At 37.1% G+C, this 13772-nt stretch overlaps 2 protein-coding genes across 3 annotated transcripts in view; one reads left to right on the forward strand and one right to left on the reverse strand.

Annotated features, from left to right (window-relative positions):
* LOC137249145 (uncharacterized) overlaps window positions 1-9468 on the reverse strand; it is a 123440-nt gene extending 113972 nt beyond the window's left edge. The window contains exon 1 of the mRNA XM_067780510.1: window positions 9376-9468. The gene's annotated coding sequence lies outside the window, so the exon portion shown is untranslated. The remainder of the gene's footprint in view (window positions 1-9375) is intronic.
* The window catches only part of Npl4 (nuclear protein localization 4), a 213911-nt gene that overhangs the window by 144695 nt on the left and 55444 nt on the right, over window positions 1-13772 (forward strand). The window lies entirely within an intron of this gene.

The following is a 13772-nucleotide window of genomic DNA, read 5'->3' on the forward strand; positions in this document are numbered from 1 at the left end:
GAAAACATTTCTAAAACCTTCCCAAAATAATCCCGAAATGACCCGGCATAATCCAGATGATCGTTATATAGTGCGTATTGACACCGAAACTTTCGCTAAATGTACTGAAATAGTTCCAAATTGACCCCTAAAAATTTCCAAATACTAATTCCGAAATGATGTCGAAGTAACGCAAAATTTCTATGAACGGATTTAGCCATGTAATAATGTCTGATTGCGCTCATAACAAGTCAGCTATATATGTAATACTCCTATACAGATATTAACCGCTAGGTACACTCACAAACATCAGAGTGCCGATATATTGCTTTTTAAATGTTTTTGTTCAATAATCGAATGTCCCTTAATTTAAATTTTTTCTTGTCACACTTATGCTGCTGCAATTACAAAAATTTTGTAGGCTGTCTTGTTTTGATTTCTAATTCAAAACTCATTGCGAGCATTTTTTGTTAACAATATAGGAGTATTACATATACATTTGAACTCAGCCATGTACACATGTTCACAAAATTACAATGTTCACTAGGTAAATTTTTGAGCGAAATATTTTCTGAAAATTTTTGTGTAGAATAACACATAATGTTTCATACAGTAAGCCATATTTTGAATAGAAATGAATAGCAACAAAAATATTCCCATAAGTACTAGTTAAGACAACGAGTACAACCTCCATACGTCATTGCTATCCGGCCAGCCGCAGTTCATCAAACGATTTCCATTTACTTTCGCCTTCTGCAAGTCCTTCATGTAAACAAATTTGCATTTGATTCAATTGCACCTGATGCAATTGCTCTGATTTCCACATCAGCAAGCATCATCGCATAACAACAAAACAAGACAACATAGTTGACAATTTTCGCAGGACGTAAGCCTTGCTGAAAAAAGTGCAACATAGTTCTCTCACAATTAGTGATAGAACGCTACGAGTACTGAGTAAGTAATATCGATACTTTTCAAAAAAATACTCGAATATTCCGCACTCGATACTTTTTTCCAAGTACTGATTAAAGTATCGATACTTTACCTCCATATTTTCCCCAATGCTTTACCAAGTGCCGATGGTCTACATGTTTAAGATCAACAAAGTACAGTCCATTACCAGCATGGACACCAACACCACCAACACTTGAGCATGAAAAGAAATCGTCGACGATGCGGTAAAAGCTCCGCACTCAATTTAAACCGACTTTTCGGTAATAGTTGAATGGAAGACGATTTCTGCATGTGGTGGTAAAAGGAAAGTACGTGTTTATTGTCCAAAATCACTAGCCCCAACAAAATAATGAAAAGCTTCTTTTCAATACATTTAAACTTTTCATGCAATAAAGCTTTTTCGTTCTTCTCTGAAGCTTTAGTGGATGGAGTTATCAGTTTTTACAGCATCGTTGACGATATATTGGTATTGAAAATGGTCTAAATCAGATTATATCCACGCCCACTTTGGGAAATGGAGAAAGGAACAATGCTTTAGCAAATACTGATGAAGTGGGGGAACTTGACGAATGGATAAAAAAAAGTTACGAGGTGCAATATAAGTTTATTACAATTTTTCTCATTAAGCAGCAGAAAGTTTAAAAGCTTTGCAAGCCGTAAATCAAAATCTATTGATATCTTTTTGCAATTTGACGGAAATGTGGTCCTTGGTATTATATATAGATCCGATCAAAAGCGCATAAGGACCACACATACTATGAAAAAAGGGGCTTACAGTTTTAATCTTAAAGAAATTTCCAATATATATATTTGTTAATTAACAATACTTCCAGTAGTAGTAAAAAAGTTTAATAAAAAAAAAGAAAATCGTTATGATCCCCTTCTCTTTAGTTAATTCCTCCAAAAATTGTTTAGTGCCATGGAAAAAATACTTGACGCGATTTAACACCGAGGAGATCTAGACCAAGCTTCTCTTCCAATTTGTTTTAGATAAAAAGGTAACTTAACTTTGTATTCCCCAGCAGAATATAGAAAGAATTTTGCAGAAAACTGACTTCCTTGAGAAAATTAGTACGAAAAATGGGGCAATCAAAATTTATTACTTTTGTGATCCATGTTAATACCGGAAAATAGAGCTGCTGAATAAGTGAGATTATGTAAATGACTTAACCTTTATTATTGCACTACAATAATCTCGTTTCTAGGAATGGGACATGTGTTGAATTTATTGAATTTTCTTGAAAGGGAGGTTTGAGATTTTATGAGCCTATTGTATTAATCATAAGAACAGATGGAGGAATGACTTCTAGCTTATTTCTAGTTTATTTCTCGTACCTAGTTAAATGTGATCAAAATTCCATTACTACACTGTTGAAACTTTTAAGACTTTTCAATGGTTAATCTAACGACTGTGCCTAGCTTCAATAAATGTGAGTTTTGAAATGTACACTTTTGTCTAAAGCAAACTACATGAAAAAAAAATTGTACATTTCAAAACGCGCACTTACTGAATCTAGGCCATAGATGGGAAAATTGAAACGTAAAGGTGTATTGCCACCGTGGTGTGATGGTAGCGTGCTCCGCCTACCACACCGTATGCCTTGGGTTCACGCCCCGGGCAAAGCAACATACAAATTTTAGAAATAAGGTTTTTCAATTAGAAGAAAATTTTTGTAAGCGAGGTCGCTCCTCGGCAGTGTTTGGCAAGCGCTCCGGGTGTATTTCTGCCATGAAAAGCTCTCAGTGAAAACTCATCTGCCTTGCAGATGCCGTTCGAAGTCGGCATGAAACATGTAGGTCCCGTCCGGCCAATTTGTAGGGAAAATCAAGAGGAACACGACGCAAATTGGAAGAGAAGCTCGGCCTTAGATCTCTTCGGAGGTTATCGCGCCTTACATTTATTTTTTTTAAAGGTGTATTGCTAAACGGAAGAGTAGAGAATTAAGTTTACGTATTATTAAAAAAAATTGGAACACCCAGCTAAATAAATAAAACGCAACTAGCTTAGCTTGCGGCACGTGTTTTCCTCTGACGTTTTTCGTTAAAACATATATTTATATAAGGCTTTTTGTTAAACGAAAGTGTGTGTGCCATTGTACTTTACCAAAGCAGTCTAATACTAGTGTAGAAAAGCAATACCTATTAATGCACTTTATTCTTGTTTGTGCAATCTTTTGGTATTTTTAACATATATATATTTAGGCAATTAACAAGGTCTGTAACGGACTTATTTCCGCTGAGGTATCCCCAGTCCGTCCAGGGTTCCTAGGATAGATCGTAGAACCTACTCCTGCCGCAAGAAAATAAATAGAGGAGTTTTGAAAAACGTTATAATCCTTTATTTGAACTAAATATCAGTTATCATTTATTTCAATCCTACTCTCTCGCCCTGTCTCAATAAGAGTAGCTGAGGTATAACGCCTGTGCTAAGCTCTCCGTCCGCTGGAGTGGAAACCTCCTACCGAATATGAAAACTATGCACGAAATGAAATGGAAACCTTCAGGTCGTGTTTCTGATCAGTGGTAGAAGCCCTTGACACATATACCTATCTCCTAACTTCTGATTTTACTTGTGAATTTGTCGCCCTTATATATGATTTCCGCACGCCCGCGGACGGTTATTTCCCAAAAACAATTCATGATTAACAAATGCAATAGTAACAACTTCTCCCTTTACAAAATTCTATAGAGCTGTGCGCAGGCAGTTATTCTACAATAACAGTTCATTATCCATAAAATTATGTTGATCTGCGCGCAGGCAGTCGTTTGATCTACAATAACAATTATCCAACGTTATATGCTAAAGTTATATTAAAAACGAAAAATTGTCTAACGCTAACGACGCTAACGACGAAAGGCACAGAGGGCACGCTCATCACCACGATATGATGAACTACATAGTGCCTACAAAGCCCAAAGAACAGCGCTAAATAATGCTATAAAAAGAGCAAGAAAGCGTGCTTCAAAGCTAATAGAAACAGAAACTAATAGAGAGTGTCGACGTTGCTCCTTGGAGATTGGCTTACAGAACGGTGATGACTAAAATTAAAGACCAGAATTCAGAACAACCTACATGCCCAATACTAATGACTGGAATCATCGAAACCACTTTTCCGAAACCAGATTACTGGTCCTTCCAAAGCGAGGGCCTCGAAGGTGTTGAAATCCCACGAATAACAGAGCAGGAGGTACAGTATGCAACAAATATCCTGATAATAAGTCCCCGGGACCCCATGGAGTGCCAAATATAGCCCTTAAATCAACAATAAGGTCTATAACATCAGTATTTACGGACGTTTTCAACGCCTGCGTCCAAGAGGACGTCTTCTTCCGCTTATGGAAACGTCAAAGACTGGTTCTTTTGCTGAAACCTGGTAAGATGGCCGACCAACCATCTTCATACAGGCCACTTTGAATGTTGGATTCGAGCGTATTATCAGTGAGCGTCTGAAGCAGACCCTGGAAAGCACAGGTGGCTTATCAAACAGTCAGTTTGGATTTCGAAAGTCAAGGTCAATGACCGATACAATACAAACAGTTGTCAATATATAGTGAAGACACAACCGGAGGTGAAAATAAATGGAAGATGTGTGCACTGATTACATTGGATATAAGAAATGATTTTAACACCGCAAACTGGATGCAGATAATGACAGCGCTACGAAACTTTGGCACACCTGCTTACCTGCTCAGAATAATCGGTAGCTATTTTTGAGACAGAGTACTCCTCTTTGATACGGATGGGGGACCAAGAAAACACAACATCACCGGCGGTGTCCTTAAGGCTTCTGTTCTAGGTCCAACGCCAAGGAATGGGATGTGTGACGGTGTGCTACAAATCGACTTTCCCGAAGGCACGCAAATTGTCAGCTCTGCTCCAAGCATTATATAATGAGGTCGTGGGGAGAATAAAGGAATGGCTGACGAACATGGGGCTGGAAATGGCTAGCAATAAGACAGAAGTGGTGCTGCTGACCTCAAAGCGAACTGTGGATGAGTAAGTCCTAACCATAGGGGACTACGAAATATAGTCAAAGACTTTCTTGAATTATTTAGGAGTGAACATTGACTCGAAACTGACTTTTAAGGAGCATTTCAGAGTTAGTGGAGCCCTAACGCAAATAATGCCCAACATCAGCGGCCCAGGCAACGCTACCCGTCTGCTATTATCCGTAACCAGCTCGATAATATTTTATGCAGCACCAGTATGGCACGGATCTAAAAGAAAGACCAAAGTTAAGGCGGAAGTACATTAATAAACAAACAATTACTAGGAAATTTTCTTTTGAAAAAGAATAGCTAAATAAACTTGCACTAAAAACATTTCGCTAGAATATCAATTATTTGTTATTTTGGTAAAGTAGAAGCTGTTTGTTCACGTGGTTTAAAATTCTTATTATTATTTATAAAACACTAGATAGGTTAATTAAGCTCCTATTATGTGTAAATTTATATGGAAATGTCATTTCAGAAATCCTTTATAAAACTTTTGTTGTTCACATCTAGAATTTTAGCAAGCACTTTTATCCGGAAATTTCTGGAATTTTTCCTCAAGCTATAATGGTTGCCGCCGTGGTCTGGTGGCAGCGTGGTCTGCCTACCACACCAAATATGCTGGGCTCGAGCCCCGGACAAAGCAACATCAACACAAGTGAGGAAGGCTAAGTTCGGGTGTAACTGAACATTACATACTCAGCTGAGAGCTTTGGAGACAAAATTGTCTTTTTCATGGATACATACAAATGGTAATACTAAAAAGTGGAGCAAACTTGCCTTTGCTATCTTTCTTCAGCTATTAATTCGTTTTATTTGAATATTTTTTTTAAATATGAAATTTGGTTAAATTTGAACGCATTTCTTTATCATTTTTTTTTTTAAATCACCCCTCAAATATTTTCGAAGCGCTCTTAATTATGAGTCCGATAAGAGTCCGAAATTGTAGACCAAGGGTGACGTTTTTTGGAACGTTTTTCCTTCATCCTTTGACATTTGACACATTATAAGCAAAATCTTTGACAAATATGGCACATACTGCTTATGCGTCCATGCCCTGTTGTCGAAAATTATAATAATCGGTTAACCGTAATTTAACGGTCAATCGACTAGTCGTAAGTGTGCGATTAAACGAATAGTTTGCTTTGATTACGCGAATACTGCTAGTCGACTTTTAGTAGTCGACTAGTGACATTCGAATAGTTCGGTTAATCGACTAACTGAATATCAAGAGCCCTACTATTAACTAGATTTAAGAAATGAATATTAATATGTATGTAGTCTGATTTTCTGTATACACATTTAAAAGAAAAGCTGATTTTAAACACAAATGGGCAATTACTGACCCTTCAATTTAATATCCGTTAGCAAAAAACAAACATTTCTTCCATTCTCTGGCCATTCGTGACATCCGTTCTCCCTGTCAGCTATTATTTGACAGGTAGGTACGGCTATGGAGGAATAGAAAGATTTTTCACTTGTATGAATGCACAATGCCTTACTTTTAATTTTTTATCAAATGTTTATCCTGTTATTTTTATACTCAGCTGAGCAGAGCTCACAGAGTATATTAACTTTGTTCGCATAACGGTAATCCGTAACGGCATAAACTAATCGAGACAGATATAGACTTCTATATATCAAAATGATCTGGTGAAAAAAGAAATTCATTTAGCCATGTCCGTCCGTCCGTCTGTAAACACGATAACTTGAATAAATTTTGAGGTATCTTGATGAAATTTGGTATGTAGGTTCCTGGGCGCTCATCTCAGATCGCTATATAAAATAAAAGAAATCGGACTACAACCACGCCCACTTTTTCGATATCGAAAATTTCGAAAAACCGAAAAAGTGCGATAATTCATTACCAAAGACGGATAAAGCGACAAAGCTTGGTAGGTGCGTTGACCTTATGAAGAAAAATAGAAAATTAGTAAACTTTTGGACAATGGGCGTGGCACCGCTCACTTTTAAAAGAAGGTAATTTAAAAGTTTTGCAAGCTGTAATTTCGCAGTCGTTAAAGATATCATGATGAAGTTTGGCAGGCTCGTTACTCCTATTACTATATGTATGCTAAATAAAAATTAGCAAAATCGGATGACGAATACGCCCACTTTTAAAAAAAATTTTTTAAAGCCAAATTTTAACCAAAAATTTAAAATCTTTACAGTATATAAGTAAATTATGTCAACATTCACCTCCAGTAATGATATGGTGCAACAAAATACAAAAATAAAACAAAATTTCAAAATGGGCGTAGCTCCGCCCTTTTTCATTTAATTCGTCTAGAATACTTTTAAGGCCATAAGTCGAAGAAAAATTTACCACTCCTTGTGAAATTTGGTAGGTGCAATAGATTCTATGACGATAACTGTTTTCTGTGAAAATGGGCGAAATCGGTTGAAGCCACGCCCAGTTTTTATACACAGTCTACCGTAGTTCCTTCCGCTCGACCGTTAACGCGATAACTTCATGTACTTATCTGAACTCACTTTGTATTGGTATAAAACATTGCCGAAATCGGACTATGACCACGCCCACTTTTTCGATATCGAAAATTACGAAAAATGAAGAAAATGCCATAATTCTATACCAAATACGAAAAAAGGGATGAAAAATGGTAATTGGATTGGTTTATTGACGCAAAATATAACTTTAGAAAAAAACTTTGTAAAATGGGTGTGACACGTACCATATTAAGTAGAAGAAAAAGAAAAACTTCTGCAGGGCGAAATCAAAAGCCCTTGGAATCTTGGCAGGAATACTGTTCGTGGCATTACATATACAAATAAATGAACGGTACCCTACAGATGATGTTCTGGGTCACCCTGGTCCACACTTTGGTCGATATCTCGAAAACGCCTTCACATATACAACTACTACCACTCCCTTTTAAAATACGCATTAACACCTTTCATTTGATACCCATATCGTTCAAACAGATTCTAGAGTCAGCCCTGGTCCACCTTTATGGCGATATCCCTAAATGGCGTCCACCTATAGAACTATGGCCCACAGCCTCTTAAAATACTCTTTAATGTCTTCCATTTGATACACATGTCATACAAACACATTCCAGGGTTACCCTAGGTTCATTTTCCTACATGGTGATTTTCCCTTATTTTGCCTCCATAGCTCTCAGCTGAGTATGTAATGTTCGGTTACACCCGAACTTAACCTTCCTTACTTGTTTATATTGAAGTTCTGTTTAACCTATGACCATCTTTGGAAGGTTTCTAGTGGGTGATTCAAACTTAGTTGTGATCGGCCGATCCGTTTAGATCGAAACCCGATTTATACGTACATACAAACATTCATAATTTTAACTTTATATATATATATATATATATATATATATAAATAGAAGAAGTGGATAGACTGAAGTTAACAAAAAATTTTAACGGCGGAAGATTACTAAACATCCAAAAGGATAACAGCCAAACAAACTCTGTAATCAAACTTTAGCTGTTCTAATAACCTAAGTTTTTACGGCAGCCATAGTTCTGAAAAATCCTATTTTAAGAAGGTGCCACGCCCCCTTTTCCTCAATTCCACATTTTACTGGAGGTGTTAGGACTTAACCTCATATAGCTCCTTACCAATTTTCATTATCCTACCATTACTACATCCAGAGATATGCAGTAGGATAAATTCCATTTATATGGGAGGTGTCACGCTCCCGCCCCCCCCCCCCCCACGTTTTCTTGAGGGTGTTAGGGATTGACCTCATAAAACTCCTTACTGAATTTCAATGTTCTAGCATGAATGCCTTCAGAGTTATGTAGTACCAAGTATTCATTTCGCATGGGAGATTTCACGCCCCTTTTATATATCGATATTATTTTTAGCCTATGACCATCCTTGGAAGATTTCTAGTGGGTTCTGCAAATTTGGTTGTGATCGGTCGATCCGTTTAGGACGCAACTCGATATATACCTACATACATACATAATTTAGATTTTATATATATAGATGTTTTTCCAGTCTCCTTATTGTTTTATTGAAATTAATTATTAGCGTGCAATTAAAAGATATTTTTTAACGTTGACAAAGAAGTATAACTCCTCACGCGCGTACATAAGTATTTTTCTTTGTAGCGATGTAAACTGAATTTCTATATTCCTATAGATGCCATCCTAAGCTCATTAAATTTAAAGAACATTTTAAAGATGAACAGATGTTTAAACTTAATACAAGATCTTGTTTATGTCAACCCACTAAGTTCCGAGCAGAGCTGTTGCTCAAAATTTAGTGCACTGCCCCCAACTATGGTTTTGTAGCAGGTGAATACAATAGAATTAATTGCCAGTTTGAAAACAGATAGAACTAATTAAGCATACCCTTTGTATTTTTCTCTATTTGCTCCTTAAAGATATAGTCATTGTATACATATCACATAATCGTTCACAAATTAATACATATATCAATTCAATTGTGCAAATACTTACAGTGAAGGAAAAAAGAATAGTGACAATTTACTGCCAAATACTAAATCAATTTTACATCAGAACTTCAATATCTTCCTTGGAATAGTGCACTCTAAAAAAACAAAAAAAAAAAAACATTTAAAGGTTGTTCGAATAAATTACATTTTATGACTCAATAACCTACATATTGTTAAAATAAGTCGAAAAAAAAACTTGAAATGGCATTTAGTACTATTTTACTACCTAATTTATGAAATGCCATATTCTTTCTTTACTGCATTGAAGTTAAATGTATCTTATACAATATTATAATTTTTAAATAATGATTTTGCATTAAGAAAATGATTAATAAGCGAAATGAAAAAAATATATTACTATATTAAACTTTACATGCGTGATCGCCTTGGTGCTGTAATTTTTTATTTTTTTGTTTTAGGTGTACCACCTATGCAGGTCTACTGCTCGTGGTTAACTGTGGATATAAACACGTCCATCTATATATTGCTTTTGCAACTCTTTTCACGGGGATTTTTAAGGTCATAATTTTTGTTTTTGTTTTTTAATAAATTAAGGTTTATGAAATTTTCACAGGTGAGTATAATTTTCTGCAGTGGTAAGTTTAATTTTCTTCACAAATACCAATCTTTATTTTTTAAAATGAATCTCTCTCCGCTGGTGGACCCGACTCAAGTCTTCACACTTTCATTTTCGCATGTATTAGAAAGAAAGATATTTACCCTAAATGGTCAGCAAACCTGATAGGTGACCAAACAATTACTCCTTAAGGTAAAAACCCAACAGCTCTATTAGATGTCTATACAACGTATCCCTCTCCCCATTCCACAAGGTGTCTACAGCTCCGATAGAGCAGAAATATTAAAAATGCTCTGAAAGTTATGAAAGTTGCATGTCGCAAATTATCGACACCATACACCACGGTAGTTATGAAGACTGGCCAGCATTTAGAGATATGTTTACGGGATTCTATGGTTATCATCCCCGATTAATTCAAGCCGGAAAACTGTATCACCTGCGACAAAAGACAAAAGGTTAAGCAGGTCAACTTGTGATAAATACCCCCTAACGGATGACAGCTTCCAGCTATCATGGGCGCCCTCAGAAAACCGATGAATATTGATGAATAACCAGCTGAATACTCACTTTAGTCTTCAGCAAATATACTCTGAAAATGGTGAGCAAATTTAAAATCAGCAAACCACTGAAATAACCAAAATAAAAAGAATTTACTATTTGGTGAGTGCTATCCGAAACACATTGAATAATTGATTCTTTATTGATTTCTATACTTATTTTACATCAACAAAACTTATTTTCTACAGTACATAGTTACTACAAACTTGCATACATATATACATACCTGCGTTTCATTTGATTAGCACACCGTACACATTGAAAATTGTAGTCCACGCTCGTTGAATGGCCTCAATAAGTTGAAAATTGTTTCCAGACACGTAAACTTTTCTGGACAGCCATCCGCAAACATTCTCTATATATAAGGTCCGGCGAGTATGGTGGCCAATTCAAAACTGAGACATTTTTGGACTCTATCCACGATTTGACCAAACGGGCATTATGTATTGGGGCGTTGTCGTGTTGGAAAGTTCACGGCAATGAACCAAAAAGATTTTCCAAAGAAAGCCTTTTCTAGAATACTCTGATATGTTTTACCGTTCATAGTGGAACTTAAAAACTGGAGCTCACAGGTGCCATAATAGGAAATCGCGGTCCATACCATAACACCACCGACTCGACTGTGTAATCGATCCAACTGCTGAGTCTCCTTCCTCAAATCGTGAAAACAATAATTGCAGCCATCAGGGCCTCCAAAATCTCCGATCGAAATGATTTTTACAGGAAATCTTCTATGATATATTAGAATATATATCACCAAGTTTCACGTTTTTATATTGGAAATTAAGGGAGAAATGGCCAAAAATCTTTCTATCTGAACGATCGGTTGTATGGGATATAACTATATATAGCTCCGATCAAATCGATTTTTTTATGATATCTTCTATGATATATTAGAAAATATATCAGCGAGTTTCACGTTTATACTTTCTAAATTGCGGCAGGAATGATCAAAATCGTCTTATCACTTTGATCGGAGCTACATATATATATTATATATCCCATACAACCGATCGTTCAGATAATAAGATTTTTGGCAATTTCTCCCTCAATTTCCAATATAAAAACTTTAAACTTGGTGATATTTATTCTAATATATCATAGAAGATTTCATGAAAAAATTATTTCGATCGGAGCTATATATAATATATATCCCATACAACCGATCGTTCAGATAAGGGGGCTTTTTGCCATTTTTAACACGCTTTTATTAGCTTGGCCTGTATGTAACGGAATCGTTGAGCTTAATTTTCACCGGTTTCTAGAAGTCTGATTAATATGAAACTTTGCATACGTATCAAGGACCGATGACAATGCATTAATGTTATGGTGTGGTAACATAAGGTCAATTGGCCTTATTACCACTTTGAATGGCCATAAGTTTGATTGAAACTTTGCACACATATCAAGGCTCGATTACAATGCATTAATATGATGCTGTGGTGACATAAGGTCAACGGCCATAAGGTCAATTGCCCTTATTACCACTTTGAATGGCCATAAGTTTGATTGAAACTTTGCACACATATCAAGGCTCGATTACAATGCATTAATGTGATGGTGTGGTGACATAAGGTCAACGTCCATAAGGTCAGTTGGCCTTATTACCACTTTGAATGGCCATAAGTTTGATTGAAATTTTGCACACGTATCAAGGCTCGATGACAATGCAATAATGTGATGGTGGGGTGACATAAGGTTAACGGAAATAAGGTCAATTGAACTTATGACCACCCCAAATGGCCATAGATTTGAAACCTTGCACATAATGCGAAAAACGCATTCCATTATTAATGATAGAAGTGGATGCATGGCACATCTACGAAAGAGCATACTGGAGCCCTTTTTTAACATGCTTTTATTAGCTTGGCCTGTATCTATGTAACAGAATCTTCGAGCTTAATTTTCACCGGTTTCTAGAAGTCTGATTAATTTGAAACTTTGAATACGTATCAAGGACCGATGGCAATGCATTAGTGTGATGGTGTGGTGACATAAGGTCAACGGCCATAAGGTCAATTGGCCTTATTACCACTTTAAATGGCCATAAGTTTGAAACTTTGCACACGTATCACGGCTCGATGACAATGCATTATTGTGATGGTGTGGTGACATAAGGTCAACGGCCATAAGGTCAATTGGCCTTATTACCACTTTGAATGGCCATAAGTTTGATTGAAACTTTGCACTCGAATCAAGGCTCGATGACAGTGCATTAATGTGATGGTGTGGTGACATAAGGTCTACGGCCATACGGTCAATTGGCCTTATTACCACTTTGAATGGCCATACGTTTGATTAAAACTGTGCACACGTATCAAGGCTCGATGACAATGCATTAATGTGATGGGTTGGTGACATAAGGTCAACGGCTATAAGGTCAATTGGCCTTATTACCACTTTGAATGGCCATAAGTTTGATTGAAACTTTGCACACGTATCAAGGCTCGATGACAATGCAATAATGTGATGGTGGGGTCACATAAGGTTAACGGACATAAGGTCAATTGAACTTGTGACCACCCCAAATGGCCATAGATTTGAAACCTTGCACATAATGCGAAAAACGCATTCATTTGTTAATGATAGAAGTGGATGCATGTCACATCTACGAAAGAGCATACTCGAGCCCTTTTTAACACGCTTTTATTAGCTTGGCCTGTATCTATCTATGTATCCATGTATGTATGTAACGGAATCTGGATTGGAGCCGAGAGCCCCGGTAATGCAGAGCTCCGCACTCCGTTGCACCGTTTGAAGCATTTTAAGATAGGTACTTTTAGCTAGTGCAGGCCACCAGACCAAGGCACCATAAAGAAGAATCGGGCGCACAGTGGCTGTGTAAATACAGTTGGTCACCTTAGGGGAGAATCCCCAGGAGGTGCCAATTGCCCTCTTGCAGGTGAACAGCTCTGCTGCTGCCTTCTTGGATTTCTCCACTATATGGTCACTCCATAATAGCTTCCTATCCAGAATGACTCCCAAATACTTGATTTGATCGCTAAACGCTAAGAACGTACCCCCAATATTTGGCGGTGTAAGATTTGGTACTTTGTATCTCCTCGTGAAGAGAAAAAGCTCGGTTTTATCCGGGTTGACTTCCAAACCTGTGGCGGGTTGTACTCCTGGAGCAGCTCCAGGATGTCAGCTGGGTCCGTTGGCGTCACTGGAACCCAGACTCTAGCCCTTGGTCGTGAGGGGATATCACGCGCCTCCACTACCTTGAGGCGCGCGCCCGGATATACCACCCCTATCAGCGTGATGTT

The sequence above is a fragment of the Eurosta solidaginis genome, chromosome 1 (genome assembly GCF_040869045.1).
Source record: "Eurosta solidaginis isolate ZX-2024a chromosome 1, ASM4086904v1, whole genome shotgun sequence".
In the NCBI taxonomy this organism is placed as follows: domain Eukaryota; kingdom Metazoa; phylum Arthropoda; class Insecta; order Diptera; family Tephritidae; genus Eurosta; species Eurosta solidaginis.